Source organism: Acyrthosiphon pisum, chromosome A2, assembly GCF_005508785.2.
Source record: "Acyrthosiphon pisum isolate AL4f chromosome A2, pea_aphid_22Mar2018_4r6ur, whole genome shotgun sequence".
Lineage (NCBI taxonomy): Eukaryota > Metazoa > Arthropoda > Insecta > Hemiptera > Aphididae > Acyrthosiphon > Acyrthosiphon pisum.
The window spans coordinates 3,033,607-3,050,019 of NC_042495.1; the positions used below are offsets into that span (position 1 = coordinate 3,033,607).

Here is a 16,413-nt window from a genome sequence, read left to right on the forward strand (position 1 = left end):
ATAAAAGTGCTAAAAAAAAAATAAGTCTACGAGCCGGAAAACGTGTCTGCGAGCGAGGTATAGGTAACTATTTATAAATTACGCGTGTGATGAGTCTCTCTCTATCAATGTGCCTCTGCTGTCTTGGCGCCACCGAGTCAATATTAAATCGTTTATCGTGAATAACACACGCGATATTGTTTATTAAAACGTTTCGATAGTGATTAACAACTCGAAACTACACTGCAGTTCTCCCTACACCCACACCCACCAAACACAATATAATCGCAAGTCCATTGCTTAATAATACGACAGTATCATAATATACGACAAGTCTACACTAAACAAATATACATAAACCTAACGATAGGTAATAATATTATACTCTTTGACGGTCTGTTAGATGGTACAGTGTTATAAATTATGTTGTACAGGGTGATTCACGAACCCTATACCTCCTTTTATATTTTGATAATATTCATATTTTATTCAAATCCAGATTATTGGAATTTTTAAGTGGGTACATATAATATTTTCGAACACGGGTACTTCGATTTTTCATGCTATTTTAAAGAGTGTTCCGCGTCGATCTAAATGGTGGTTTACATTTTTTGCACGCCGAGTGTCAAAAACCCAGAAACTAATTTCAATTTATGTACAGTAACGACATTTTTGAAAAATTCATTGTAGATATTTACAATAAAAAGTGCATTTGAAATGTCATTTGAAAGAAAGAAGTTTATTTCTTCACATAATACGCTCTTCAAATGGCACAAAAATCTCGGCGTTTGAAAATATGCTCCTTAAATATAAGGGAGATCAATACACTCACTTTTCTTGTGTATTTTTAACACATTTTTGTGTTTTTTCATCCTCCTAATTCTGTTCTATAAATTGTCAAATTTTGTATTTCGTATTATAAAATATAATAATAATTGTGTGAGGTACTAAATAGTTAGACATATCGGCATTGCCAATTTATTATCGTCATTATAAGTTAATAACTGAATTTGGTGCAAAAAAAAAGAAAAAGAAAAAAAAGACTTTTATGTAATTTCTAAATCCGCGTGCTGAATCCTAAGTTATATTTTATTAGTCAGTTAACACTGTCTAACCAAACCATTTTTTTTTTTAATAATGTAACCTATTAAAAGAAATGTCTTTTATTTAATTCACATAATTATTATTATTTATTAGTATATCATTTTTAATTATACATAATTTTGTATTTTTTTTTGTAACTTAAATATTGGGACTTATTATCCGTTGTAAAAGCGATTTTCTATCACGTCGAGGGTAAATACGTACATACGAGCTATCTTACAATTTTTTCTCTTAAACATTTGTACACATAGATCCGATCTATGAAAGAATTTTGATTTCTACCAAGTGTATACATTTATTTTAAAGCGATCGCGTCGTCGAGATAATAGTCTCGACATTTTTATTATTGTCACACATAGGTACTCGTGGGTTGCTGATATGTGTTATTTGTTCTATTATAACTGAACGCAAATAATAACTTATCGCCTTCGTCTGTTTTCCCATTTTTTTTTTTTTTTTTTGTTGTTTGTTCCTGTTATTGAATTTTGACAGCAATGACGAAAACACAATAAAAGTAGTAGGTGAAACGATACCAAAATAATTATTGGTAATAATAAAAATAAAAATAATTAGGTATAGCTACCTATTACTATTATTATTATTTTGTTTCAAAGCTCTAAGGACATATTTTTTTTACATTATTTCTGTAAGTTTATAACGAAGTCAGGGGAAAAAACCTTTGAACGAATAACGATAATATCGTAACGCAGTAAACCAAATTATATTATAATATTATCATCGTCTGACGTCTGGAAAACTTAATCGCATAAAAACCGAGAAGTTTCGTCTTGACAGTAAATCTTACACCTCATCGAATCAGACGTGAATATGTTATGCGTATTTTAATGTGATGACAATTAGATAATACATTGGGTGGAGATTTCGTAGAATTTTAAGGAAAGGAGCTATGATATTTCTTAACGAAGCTATTGCATTTAAATAGTCAAACAAATTCACACAACTTCACTTCCCCATCAATTTTTTGAATATTATTTCCCGTAAACATATCTTAATTAGGTACGAAATATTACTTATTGCGAAATAAATTATAATATACTAAGATTATAAATTTAATGAATGGAAAGTGAGCTAATTGAATCTCCTTAGACATCTTTTAACAGGCCATGATTAGTCAATTGAATTGTATTGAACCATTAAATAATTAGATTTTTTTTGCAACCTGGCATAAACATATTATTATATTTTATAATTGACAATAATCAAACTTACCTAACTAATAATATTCTATTGTGAAAAAAAAAATATTTAATTTGATTTAAATTAACTATTGTTTAATTGTAATTGTTGAACGAGGTTGGTCGGGCCAAAGACAATAACTACTGACTAAAAAAAAAAATGAATTAAATGAATTCTAATTAAAAAGTTCCAAATATTTTCAATATCACAAGTAATAAAAAAAAGACAAAAGTGTGACTGTTTGGGGCTGCTTATATAAAAGGGCTAACCATGGGCCGACGGATGATGACGTTACAATCACCCCCTGTTTTGTGTAATAGCACGAAAAATTGAAATTTATGTATTCATCTAAGTTACCTTTTTTGCACAGACTATTAAAGTTAAAACCTTAAACTCAAAAGTAAAATCATTCCAAGAATAAGAGGTTTATTATTGTTAGTGCGTAACTTATACATTTTATATTTCTCGTAAATTGCCCGAGGACTTATAACCAGAATATAATTATTAATAGGCCGGCTATGGTTAGTTTCACGGGGCCAATTCGTTTATAAATCTCAGACCAGCCTGGCCAAGCATTCTCCCGCATCACCACTCACGACCATGAGTATAACCATACAACCATATTATACCATATTGTTTTATAACCATGATTTATATTTCCCGTTGTTATTTTACACATCACCTAAAAATTGGTTCATTTTGAAGGGAACGTTTTATTGGTTGTACCTGCAGTATTCGGCTGGTTATGGCGAGTTTCACGGGGCCAATTTGTTTCAGTCCGGCCCCGGTCAAGCATCCAACCACATCACCACTGACGATGACACGACCATGTTATAATGTCATTTTGTGTGAATCAAAAGATAATTTACTAGTTTTCCACAGCAACGCGTCTCAACGACGATCGATCGTCGTGGTGATGTCTTCCGATTTATATTTCGCGCGGTTATTTTACACATCACCTAAAAATGGGTTTTCTTCGAACCCACGTTAGAGGTCGTATCTGCACGCATTATGGTCCGGTATCTATCCATATACCTACGAATAATAATGGGTTTTGCTTTATCATACTCGCGGATGGATAGAGTTGGTCCGTTTTAACAACGACGATTTAATACGAAAACTGATGTACTGCATTTGTCAGACGGTAGGCTAAGACCAGGACGAGTTAATTTGTAAAACGAGTTCATTACATTAAGTGCCAATTAATTACGGGCAATCGGCCGCGTTGGGCTTAATTAGTAACGTTAGAACGTGCAATACTTGAGCGTGTGCGTTGTGCACGGCGGCCACTATAATGTGACGGATTAATAATATCATAATAATAATAATAATAATGACATAAGACATAAGTGCTCTACGGCGTGAGACACGACTGTGCGTTTAGATTTCACGTTTAGAGTGTAACACCCCCCCCCCCCCCCCAACGGCACGTTTAGCGAGATCTTTTTCGTTTTCGAAAATCAAACGAACGGCAGTAATATTATTATTGTGAGTGACGCTATCACTTCGGTTTCCGGCCTTTGCGCAAGCAAGAGCATATTATTTCACACGTTTTTCAGACGGTGCGATGCACAAAGTGCTTTGCTGCTGTCCCACAGTGGGACACTTTGCGGGTTTCCGAATGATTTTTAAATTTTTGGAAAACACATACGATTTAACAACTATAAACGATTTCGCGTTTCTACAGATCGGAAATTAAACGTCGATTGTATACTATCTGGGCCGGAGAGGCTATTATAAAATATAAAATATTTTTGAATTCTCTCGTGGTTTTCGAGAAAACAATATATACTGTAATCGTCAAGCATCCTGACGCCACTGGTGTTTGAGATTTTGATTTCGAGTGAGCTGTATTATATGGTACGTTGGTTAATTGAATTCTAGGTTGGGCAGTCAATTTCAAGTGACCGTCCGCGGCCGTGTCAATTTTATTATCGAGTAGTTACTATATGAATGGAATTTTCAACTATAATAGATGTCTGTGGAAATTCTCGTCAATAGAACTGAAACAATAGCTGACACACACACACATGTACCTATGTATAGATCACATAGCTGATAATTGATATAATATCTATAAAAATACAACCAAGTCAAAAAATGGTTAAATTATTTACAAAATGTAGATGTTGTGGATATAATATCATTATGAAATATGTGTAATAAAGATTACGTAATAAGTTGATAGGATTTTTTTTTGGATGTTATGAAATATGAAGTGATAGGTTGTGTCACCAGATTTGGATCACAACTCACCTGACAAAATATAAATAGACAAAAAATATATGACGTATATATGGAGGGGGGGGGCTATTTGCACACTTTTAATTGCGCTCATCAATCTTCATATTAACAATATCAAATATGAAATAGAACAATATGATAACATATTTTGTTAACCTAACCTGTTGAAGTTCAACAGTTGAACAAATTTCAAGAGATTTTTATTCATATTCTTTTCTTCTACATTTTTTTTATGTTATATATATTACTAAAAATGTGTGTACCATTTAAAATAAAGTATTTTGAATTTTATACCGTATACAATATATTATGTTTAATACAATGCATAATGCGGTATAATACAAAAATGAATCGTACTATAAATATTATAATTAGGTAGTTATTACTAAACAAATTTAAATACTAAAGTACTTATAACAACAAAAAAAATAAAATTAAAATACAGTATTTTCACATCACTAAAACGCACCATAGATATTTGAATATCATACGCGAAAAAAAGGTATTTCGCGGGACTGAAAAAAAAAATGATATTGTTTTGCCACCGACAGGACGACGTGTCAGCGTAACAGCGAGCGGCCGTCGCGAGCGTTCGGCGGCGGTGCACCGGACCACGGCTCAAGCGTTTACTACGCTGCGTTTCGCGGTGGCCACGGGACGGGACGAGGGACGGTGCGAGAGAAAGAGAAAGAGAGTGAGAGAGAGTGAGATGGATTGACGGGGAGAAATGGACAGAGATGGACAGACATAGGGAAAGATGGAAGGAGTGAGAGAGAGTGAGAGAGGGATACAACGCACACAATACGGCGGGGTGGCCACATAGAACCCGGCCTACCAGCGGCCACCGCACTCCCCCCACGATCGCTGAAGGTCCCGCGGGGCGGGTGTGACATACGCGCGCGCGCCGGCGACCCTACACCACCGACACGCCATCACCACCTTGCCCCATACCCCTGCGATCACGCGCACGCACAGGCGGACATGCACAAAGTGTTGCAACCCTCGCCGCTATACGTCGGCTCACTCGCGCGCGCTCATCATTCCCGGACCACCTGTTCGATCGAGTCCGCCGACGCCGCCGCCGCCGCCGCCGTCACTGCCGCTCGTAACAGCCGTGTGCGGTCGCAGTCGCCGTCGTGTCGCGCGCGCGTTTCCGGGTGTTATTTTTGCGACCAGTCCGCAGGTATAAAATTATAATATAATATAGCAGTCGTGTCGTGCCGACGTGTGCGTGTGCGCGAGTGCGTGAACTGAAACCACGAGATTTTCAATCATTTTCCGTCCGCTCGGCGACGACGGTTTTTCACTCGGTCTCTACGGTTTTTCAATTCAATTCAATTAAATTCTATAATCCCCCCCCTACAAATTTTTCTGCCACCCCGACGAGCATTTCGAAATTTTTCCAATTTTTCTTTTCAGATATCCTCCTCTGACATGCCCATCCGCCGTCGCGGTCCTCGCGGCGGTCCGTCCGCCGCGCCGGCTTTGCACTCCGGACGTGCGTGAACAGCCCGCCAAAACAACCCCCACCGCCGTCATGAAGACCGGTTGACACCAGAACGCGGACGACCCTATTCTGCAGGTCAGTCGCCGATAATATTATTATGACCATCGTCGTAAAAATAAATAATCATACCGATAACTATTTATAATTATTATAAATTTATAATTATAATTTATTTTTATCTATTATTATTATTTATAACTATTTATGACTGTTTGACTGTTAAAATAGTTTTATCGACCGTCACTCGTAAGTGGTCAAGATTCTATAAAAAATTGAAACTCAAAGTTTTCAACCGGAAAAATATCGCCATTACTTTTAGATTCTCTCCTTTTATACAAGGTATATATAGTATATGGACATAGGTAACTGAATTTTTTGTGCGCGTCAAAACTTTTTGAAGCGCATTAACGTGATTCAAATTTGAAATTGGTCTTTTGTAGCAAACTGAATCTAGTTCTAGTCAACGATTTCCAGTAGTATTATAAATAAATGAGAAAAACATTTTTTGAGAAAAATAGCTGGAATTCTTAAGCAATACCGTGATGTTGTAACTCAAAAATAAATGATTATGATTTAGGTATAAGAGATTTATATTTGTCTCCAAATGTTTACATTGGTATAGTTTTCTATATATGATAACATTTAAAAATATTTCTGGTCTTTTTGTGCTATTTACAGGCATAAGGACATAGGGAATTTTAAATTTTATGATTTTATCTGTTACAAAATGTATTTCCGCGAGCTTAAAAGTGTAATGCAAGGTTCCGTATAAATTATTCATACCGAAATTAAAAATATATGTTTTAAAATATTTAAAACACATATGGGCAGTTACAATTATTTTTTATAAGCGTTTTAAGTTCAAATTTTTAGTAAATTCATAAAAATCCCAAACATATTATCTATCTGGGATATATTTTGTTGTTCAATATTTACAACATTTTTAATTCATACACACTAGGATTGAAAGTAAATATAATAATCCACATATTAATATATTATATTTTTTTTTATCGGGAATTAAAAAGAAAATTTAGCGTCTCTTTTGTGTTGCCAAATTTTTTTTTGTCCAATATTAATACGCCAATAAGAAATATTAACTATGATATGATATTCTTTTATAATAATTTATTAGTGTAACTTATTATCGATATAGTTATGCGGGGTGCTTGAGGCAGTTGGTGTTAGTTTGTAATTATGAAAGGATGGCGGATAATTTAATTAATTTTTTGTTAAACGTAAGTAGATGATAAATTTTTTTCGAAACGTGCACTGAAGACGGAGGTTGTTAAATAAATATAATACTTTTTGAAGTCGTACATTATATTGTAGAAGCTTAAATTCAAAGAACTTTCTGGTCTTAAATAAAAAAAAAGCGTTACAAAATATTTACGCTGTTAAAAAAAAGCTAAGCTGAGGAAAAAATGTTCAGAAATATAAGTAAAGATTATGATTATATTATTTTAATAGACGATTGAAGAAACCTTGTAAAAATATGACTTTAATAATGAAAATCGCCGTATTCAAATAGTTAATATTTTATAATTAATTTTTACATAAAATATGGCAAATAATTCGGCTTTAAAAATGTGATTTAAAGATGAAATGAACACCTAATCGAAATAATTTTTTAGGTGTATGTTTTTTTTTATTCTTTAAATTAAAACGTGAACTAATGAATCTGTGAAATGTTTAAATTGTAGTGATTAATAACTTATCAGTAATTAGTATTGTTTATATTGGTTGAGGATAGGTAAATATTTTTTGCATAATATTATACATCTGTAAATCGATGTTTTTTTTGCATTGTAGAACCGAATAATAAATAAAGAACAATTGTAGACTTTGATTTCAACGATTTTTATTATTTGATTAAAATGCTTCTATTTTAATGAATAATTAACGTGGAATAATTATGTGGGAAAACAATGCGTAGATTAATTTTTTTTATATTTAAATGAAAAAATAACAAATATTTAAATACTGTGAGTACTCAATTATTGATAATATCCAAAATAAAAAATATTTTAATAAATATTATTGGATACGTAATATTGTACTCAGAATTAAAATATTATGAGATTTATAATTATTGTTCACATCGACAGACATTGATTTAAATTGACTAAATAATATGATTATATTGTTTAATTGAAAACAAAATATTTAAGGTATATGGTGTACTTACCATATTTTATACATTTACATTTTATTATGAAATAAAATCGATTTTTTGATTCAATTTTGTGCGAACACTTTACTTCATTATTATGTATAGTTTATGGTATGGAAGTTAAATTAATATAATCATTTATTCGCATTTCACAACACAGACTTCCATCAATATTGCTTTATAGTGTAATGAGGAAGGCTTGAAATCGAATGTAGTGAAATTAATTCATATCTAATATTGTCTGGATTGAGATTATTTTGCGTTCTTGGTAAGGTTGTTAAAATTTCTTAACAGTTTTTATCTTTGAATTCAAAATTAATTAAAAACACTGTACTATTTAAAAAACCAGAGCTCCCAGATTTACAAGTATCCGCATAAAAGTTTCTTGTTAATAAGTAACTAGGTTTACAGAAAAACTTTTAGAAAAAAGTGTCCATTTAAAATTATAACAAGCTTTTTTTTTTACATTAGACTTACTTTGAATCTTTTTTTTATCATAATATAATATATATTGCTTCTGATTGCTTTTAATCAGCTACGTAGACGTGTCAGTATTGAATCTACATATTTCTACTTTTGTTAATTTATATTCAAACTGGTATTTACATTTATTTGTAATCTTCTTTAATCTGAAATGATAATAGATATAGTAGGAGCCTCCTAGCGAGGTACGATATTTTCTTATAATTAAAAGTTCAAAGGTCATACTTTACGGATTAAATATTTAATTAAAACTTAAAATTAAAATTGTATTAAGTAAGTAATATAATGTGCACGTTCAGTAATACATTATTATTTTATAACCGCATACCTATTTTGTTTTATTGACCAAAACATTATATTGTGTGTTTATGAACAAATTTTAGTATATTATTAGTTCTGATGTAAAGTACATAATATACAATTTTAGAATACGGTTCAGTTATATGGGGTCCCTGCTAATCTACGTTGATAAATTATATAAGGTTCAATATTATTTTTTCCGAATGCTAATTAAATCGAATAACTCGGTTTACACTAATTCTTCATTCGATTTAAAACTAGTTATTGACCTTTGACCATTTATTATTGACAGTAAAATAGTTTGATATTTATCTTATTAATAGTAAAATAGATTGTTCTGAATTATTAGGAGGAATATATTTTAATGTGCCATATTTTAACTCTAGGGACAACGTTCTTTTTTTATTACTCACCGCTGTTAAAATTACAGTCATTCTTGGCTTATTAACAGAATGTTAATAAAAATTGTAATCATATGAACGATTTTGATTTATTTTACCAAGGCATTAATATTGTATACAATTAATTATACTCAAGTAATTATATCGTATATTGGTGTATTTTGTACTAGTAGTATTATCTATTATTTAATTACCTACTGTATTCACTGCAAGTACTAAATTTGACTTCGGAGCATTAAATAAATTATCATTATTATTATCATTATTATAGTAGTGTACTACAATACATCAAATTGAAAAAATTATATTTTTATAGTAGTTGTATGCCATTATTTATAGAAACTTTTCGGATGCTCCAAAATAATAACTTTTTTTGATAGAATAATTATTATAAAATATTTAATCCATCTAAAACACGTGTACCCATATACCTATAAAGGTTATTCATATTTCAATGTTCCAGCAATGTAAAGAATTTTGTTTATGCTTCCGACCGCTAGTTCTTCAGTAAATACATATTACATAGACAAGAAATAAAGTATTCCTGGACCGTGGTACCCACATAAAAACCCCTCGAGTATTTTGAAGTGTTTAAGACTTCAAGGTTTACTACCGTGTGTTGTCAGTTGTAAAAATATATTCTACGGAAAACGTGAACATTTTTTCCTTATTTAATACTTTTCACGCCTACATCAGACAGAATATAAAATACGGTACCATGTACCATGTATCATGTACTATTTACCATGTATAGGTACCCCGGAAAAAAATCAATTTTTTGATTTTCGATTACTCAAATGATTAACTTGACGAGTATACAATATAATATCTCCATAGTCATTTTATATTTGTGTATACAATGCGGTATAATAATAAATTTATGGCTAAAATAAAATATGACACTCAAAATATAATTTGCTTTAACTTTCAAACTTTGTAAGTGGAGTAGGTACCTATATATAAATAGCATTAAGTATATTTCATAATAATATTATCTACAATATGTATTATGCTATGTCTTCGGTTTATATTGAATAATGTAATTATTAATTACGCCTCGTAATCCCATAAGAGATTAATTAGAAGAATGATATTATGTTACTATTTTAATTTAAATGGAGATTTATTCTTCAGTATTTAATGATCTAAAAATATATTATTTCATAAGTTAAAAGTTGGCATTAATGATATATTTTTTTTTTTTTAAAACTATGAATTATGAGCCTATTTATCATGTTAATGACGAACAAGGAATATCCACAAGCTTTTAGAGTTGAAAAATATGCATATTGCATGAATAGATATTTTTTAAATTGTTAATCACCGGATCTTTATTACCAGGGCTCGATACTTATAGTCTTTGAAAAATAACAGTATAAACGCAATTGTATGCTCTTAAAAATATTAAGATAATCGTCTGTGTGGCATACCACCTAGGTACTTACTTAAAAAATGTTGAAATATGAAAAAAGGAAATTAATTGATAAAAACTAACTACCTATATTTCAAACTTTGTCATCGATAATAATATACTACTTGTTCACAATTTATTGTTTTACCCTTTTCCGTATTATAAATATAAATGTCTCATTAAGATTTTGAGAAATCAAACACAAAATCAGTGGCATTTTATTCAAATATTTTGTATTCATTAAAAAAGTAGTTTTGTTTTTTTTTTCGAAAAAATAGTCTATTGATCACTTTTGTCGTGCATAAAACTAATTCATTATTCTTGTCGTGTTTGTTTGTATAATAACCTTTATGACGGTATATAGCATAATAGTGATCAATAGAAACGGCATAATAACCATTATTTAAGGGTAGGTAGGTACCTACTTATAAAATCATAGACCAAGGCAATTATATCACAGACGGATGATACAAAACTCCTTTCCCTAGTTCAATTAAAATCAAATAGCCTCGCCACAATGACTTAATTTCTGTTTATATTATATGCAAACTGTCGAAAGTTGTTTAGCAATAACAATGATGATGATGATAGTAATAATAATAATAATAATAATAATAATAACAATAATAATAATAGTAACAATACGTGATTTAATCAAACGTTAATACCCTGCAGGTATAGTATAATATGAAATTATAATAAGCTTTAGAATAAAGAAACGTACATAGAAACAGATTTTGGAAGAAAATGATTACGAGATGAGATGTTAACATTTTAACGACACGATGGCATTGTAATTGGAGCTTTAATTTTAATGCGACCGTGATACATGACGGCGTAAAATGTGTATACTATAACAAATGTCTAAAACAAAACTATTAAGAGGACGGACTTTAAGACGATTTTAAATTGTCTATTTAGTGCAGTAAACATATTTTTATATCGTTCGAAAAAATGAGGTCGTAGCAGCCGACGTTGACGTCGCGGTTACACTGGAACAACTATAGGTTCTAAATTATTTGTTTAATTTTGAATAGAGGCTTAGGTTGTTTTGGCGTGAAAAGTCTATCTCACGGTATTGTACCATGTTTACGCCATGCTTTAATCGGTGTTTAGGGGGGGAGGGGGACTGAACAGTTTTTAAGTAGGCTTAGCCCCCCTATCGTACCTCGTCTGTTTGCGACTATGCTGCCGACAAAGGTGTAATATTTTATATTTTACATTTTAATGCGCACCTATACTTTACTATGTTTATCTAAACGAAATATTAAACTTGGCACTTTATCGTGGAGATTAACGTTCTTCGACGTCAACAATCCAAAATTCCAGCCACCGGCTGTAAAATACTAAGACGTATAGCGAACAATTTAATATCGTCATTTATCATAGATAGGTGTAGATAATTTGGCGAAATGTCGCGAAATTAAGGCCGCGAAATAAATTGGTATCCCTCTAAATTATTATCTTATAAACCGTTGCCCGTCATTTGAGAAGACGCAACATTTTTGTTATAGCTAACTCACTTTACGGGTAAAAACGAATTAAATAAACGGTATATAATACCCCAACATAGGTATGCTGTGTGTTTTGATTAAAATCTTAACGGCAGTATTTTAATATTTACATAAAAACAATTACCTAGGAATAATAACGGAAACGTGTCAAAAACAGAGGGGCTAAACAGCTTATAAAACGGCAACCCGACGCGTAATGTATACAACGCGTGTAATTCCGTTTACGACAAGTGACACAATCAGAAAAACGAAAACAAAAACGACGTTATACGTAGACACACGACGATACAGACAAGGCCGGGATAAAGACTTTAATACATGGGGCCAAACGTCAAATACTCTTCTCTTTTTCGGTGGCGGGTCTTATAGTAGTTTCTATAAAAAGAAAACAAATGTCACGGCACAGAGTTACGATAAACTATACAATATCGGTGAAAAACACCGAAGACTCTGCGCATTATCACCACGCTCGATCCAAAAAACAATGTAATATTTTTTTTTTGAAGCATGTATACTGTATAGGGCTATAAAAATTGAATCAGAACTCGTAATAATAATAACAAAAAAAAAAAAAAACCTAATAAATAATTTCGAACGTGAAGACGTAGTAGCTGCAGCTGCTAGTACAACCTATAACTTCATGTTTTTATGTATCTGACATTTTCAGAAAATTACAGGTGCCTCCCACCCTCCACCAAGCAGCGCACCCATCATTGGTGCAGGAGTTAATGATACCCATATAATATAATATATTATCGAACACTTTTGTAATAATAATAGTTCTAATCAGTGTTGTTAACGTTCCTTTTTTATAGGAATCCGTTCAATTTCTCGTTCCGTTAGTATTAATAGGAATTCGTTCAGTTCCTCAATTTCCTTCAGATCGTTAATTTAATGTTAAAAGAACTTGGTCAATCTCTCGTTCCTCATGGTTCATGAGTTATCAGTAGTAATCATCATAATCACTAATCAGAACACCAAGTCATAAGTAAATAAAAAATTGGTAGTCTCGTCTATTATTTTTTATAGATTAAAAACATGATAAGTAAACAACATTTTTCTTCCCAAATGTTTTTTTAAACTTTTTCGAGAAGAACAAAAGAATTATAATATTTACGTTCCTATTCCTTAAAAAAGAACGGAATTTATTCCTTCATTCGTTCCTCTAAAAAGGAATCAATTCTGGGAATTGTTCCTTTAGGAACGCATTCTTTAACAAAACTGGTTCTATGTAGAAATTTGAAACAATTCACGACAGTTGGGGGGTTATATTAAATGTTTGTATTTATAAAAGGTGATTATTCTTTTAAAGTAATTTTTTATTAATTTTTTTTATCATTGCGTTATAATAATATTGTTTTAAGTTTTTTATCATATACTTTTCTGACGGCGTACGATTTTAATTTCATATTCAGACTAATATTCTTTTTTGGAATTTTAAATGAATGCGTTTACTTTTAAAAGAATCATTCTGTATATAGGTATAGTGTATTATGTGAAATAAATAATCGGCAAAAGTGTCAAATCTCTAAAACTATTAAAAAGTTGCGGAATAGTGGAATAAGTTTTTCTCGAACACGGGGTTTCCTTGTGTTACCATTAGGACAGCAGTTTTTCGGTATAGTTTTTTTTTTTTTTTGCAGTTGCATGTAACAGTGGTAGAAAATTCCGAGGATGACATCTTCAAAGCACCATCTGTGTAGAATTTTCAATCTATAGAAAGACTATATGAAACTTTGGAACATTTACCTAACCTAACCTAACCTGCACGGAAAAAGTGTAAACGGACATATTAAAAAAAAATCTTTATTTTTTTGACTCGAGGCACAAAACGCGTCAACCAATAATATTACGCAGATGCCTGCACTTCTGAAGTATATTACGACATAGGTATTTAAAATTCATTTAAATATAAACTTTAGAGTGATAATAAATAATTACAAACGCAGAAAACGATTTACTATGATTTATGTCAAAAAACAAAGTACATAAATGTATTTTAAGTTTCCTAAGTTTAAAAAAAAAAGAACTACAGTAACTTTATTATATAAGTCCAATGTAAAGAAGTTATGACCATCTTAGACGTTTTGCTAAGGCGCTTTAGACGAAAAGTTAATGTAAACGCTTTACATTTTATTACCCTCATCGTCTGCTCAAGTGTTTAAGACGTAAAAAATGAAGGAAAAACCATCCGGTCCGCTCGTTTAGGAATTAAATTCCAATTATTCTTCCTTAAACAATCGTATTCGCTGTCACCGTATACCTATATAAACACATGTAGGAGAAAAAAATTTTCGTTTTTACTATCATTAGTTAACGATTAATTATGGCAATTAGACGCTTGGCGATAAAAACGCCGTTGAAAACGAGCTGGGATTAAAAATTAAACTTTTAATATAATTATCACGACGAAAACGATTTTCCACCACAACAGCTTACGACACCACTTTGGATAATGTATATAACATTATGCACTAGACGGGTGAGGTTAGGTTAAGAGATACCAGAGAGGAGTCGAAAAATCTCAGTAATTTTGACAGCGGATTTAGGTAAAGGTTTGTGCGCTGGAGTTACAAAAAACCGTTTAAGTCGCAATGTGTACTGACCACTAGGACTATATTAACATTAATCTAGAAAGGAAGAAAGAAAGAAATGATTTAAATAAACTCCCTTCTTCCACCCCAATGTAGAAAATTCTTGGAAGTAAGGAGGTGTACTCGCCATCACCTCAAAAAATAATTAGGTGGTAGGTATGCTTGTACGTATGTGGTGGATTCTAGTAGCACAACACTGCTCGACTGGCACAATATATTGTTATATGACACATTTATACGTGACCCACACGAATACAATTTTAAAGTACAATGGTTTTGTATAGTTGTATTACAAACCAAATAAGTTAACTTCATAAATACTAAAATAATTATAAAAACATATTATTATGATTTATGTATATTTCTGTCCCATTGAAAAGAAAATATAGCTTGAGTTATATGGAATTTACGAATGAATTTGATAAGAATTGAACGAATGTTGGCTTGAAAAAAAAAACAATCATCCTGGAGCAAATTATGTGGAACGATAATTGTCGGGTGAGTTTCACTCTTTGGCGTTTCGTGTTACACTTTGTGTTGGTACCTATCACAAGGTGTGTGTTGCAACGCCACAGTAATAGTTGTAATGGTCGCGCAGTGGTATAATGCGTTGAAAGTTGAAACTAAAACCGAACAATTTCCACCCGTCCACCCAATCGGGTGTTCAATCTCAAACCTTACACACACACACATACCAATCGCGGACTCGCGTACAAGTTGGTTATTAGGTTCAATATATAGACGTTTTTAAAAGTCGACGCATGCCAACCCGGCGTGTAGTTTACCAACATCACGTTTCCATTGTATCCTCGGGGCACCGTTATTTAATGCTCACACACACACACGCACACACAGCACATGAATTTTAAAAGTTTTACCGGCGGCATCAAACGCGATCACATTTTTATTTATTTTTCTCTGAACAGCGATTTTGCAAACGCTCACACCCTGTCCGGCTCTTCCACCTCATCTGTCGCGTAACGTTAGGATACGCAGTCACACACGTGTAGGTACGTATACGTATCGTCGTACCCATAGGGGGTGAAAAGAGGTCTAACGTGGACGCCGAAATCACCCCTCCATGATCCCCCCCCCTTCCCGAGAGTGATGTCGAACGCAGAAACGAAGGCGGAAACGCGATAGATATCGACGGCAGCCAGGAAACTTCAACGACAAACGCGCGTCACATACCCACCCCGTTAATGGTAGATTATTAAACGTCAGTGTCACGATTTTACGAAATCATACGACATTGAATATAATATTTTACTGTAGTATTATGATGATGCGAGAGTGCTGGCGGACGCGTTACACACAATTCAGTCGGTCTGGCTGTGTGAACTCTGTCATACCTATACGTATTGTTATTATTGGAAGTTTAGGATCTATTGACGTATTGTTTGGATAGTAATAATATTATAATATAATATTGTTATACGAATCCATCGCGCCGCGCCGCGCTGCAGTTTTTTCTGACACAAGTCGACCAAGTCGACGACCGAACTG

General features: G+C 32.3%; 1 protein-coding gene across 14 annotated transcripts in view; it reads left to right on the forward strand.

Moving 5' to 3' along the window:
- The first annotated feature begins 5,584 nt into the window (after nt 1-5,584).
- LOC100164406 (voltage-dependent calcium channel type A subunit alpha-1) overlaps nt 5,585-16,413 on the forward strand; it is a 276,813-nt gene continuing 265,984 nt past the window's right edge. For 7 of the 14 annotated variants that reach the window (XM_029490213.1, XM_029490212.1, XM_029490216.1 and 4 more), the window contains exon 1: nt 5,586-6,106. The gene's annotated coding sequence lies outside the window, so the exon portion shown is untranslated. Of the gene's footprint in view, nt 6,107-16,413 lie in introns of all 14 variants that reach the window. The other 7 variants (XM_029490224.1, XM_029490225.1, XM_029490221.1 and 4 more) reach the window with 3 other exon arrangements.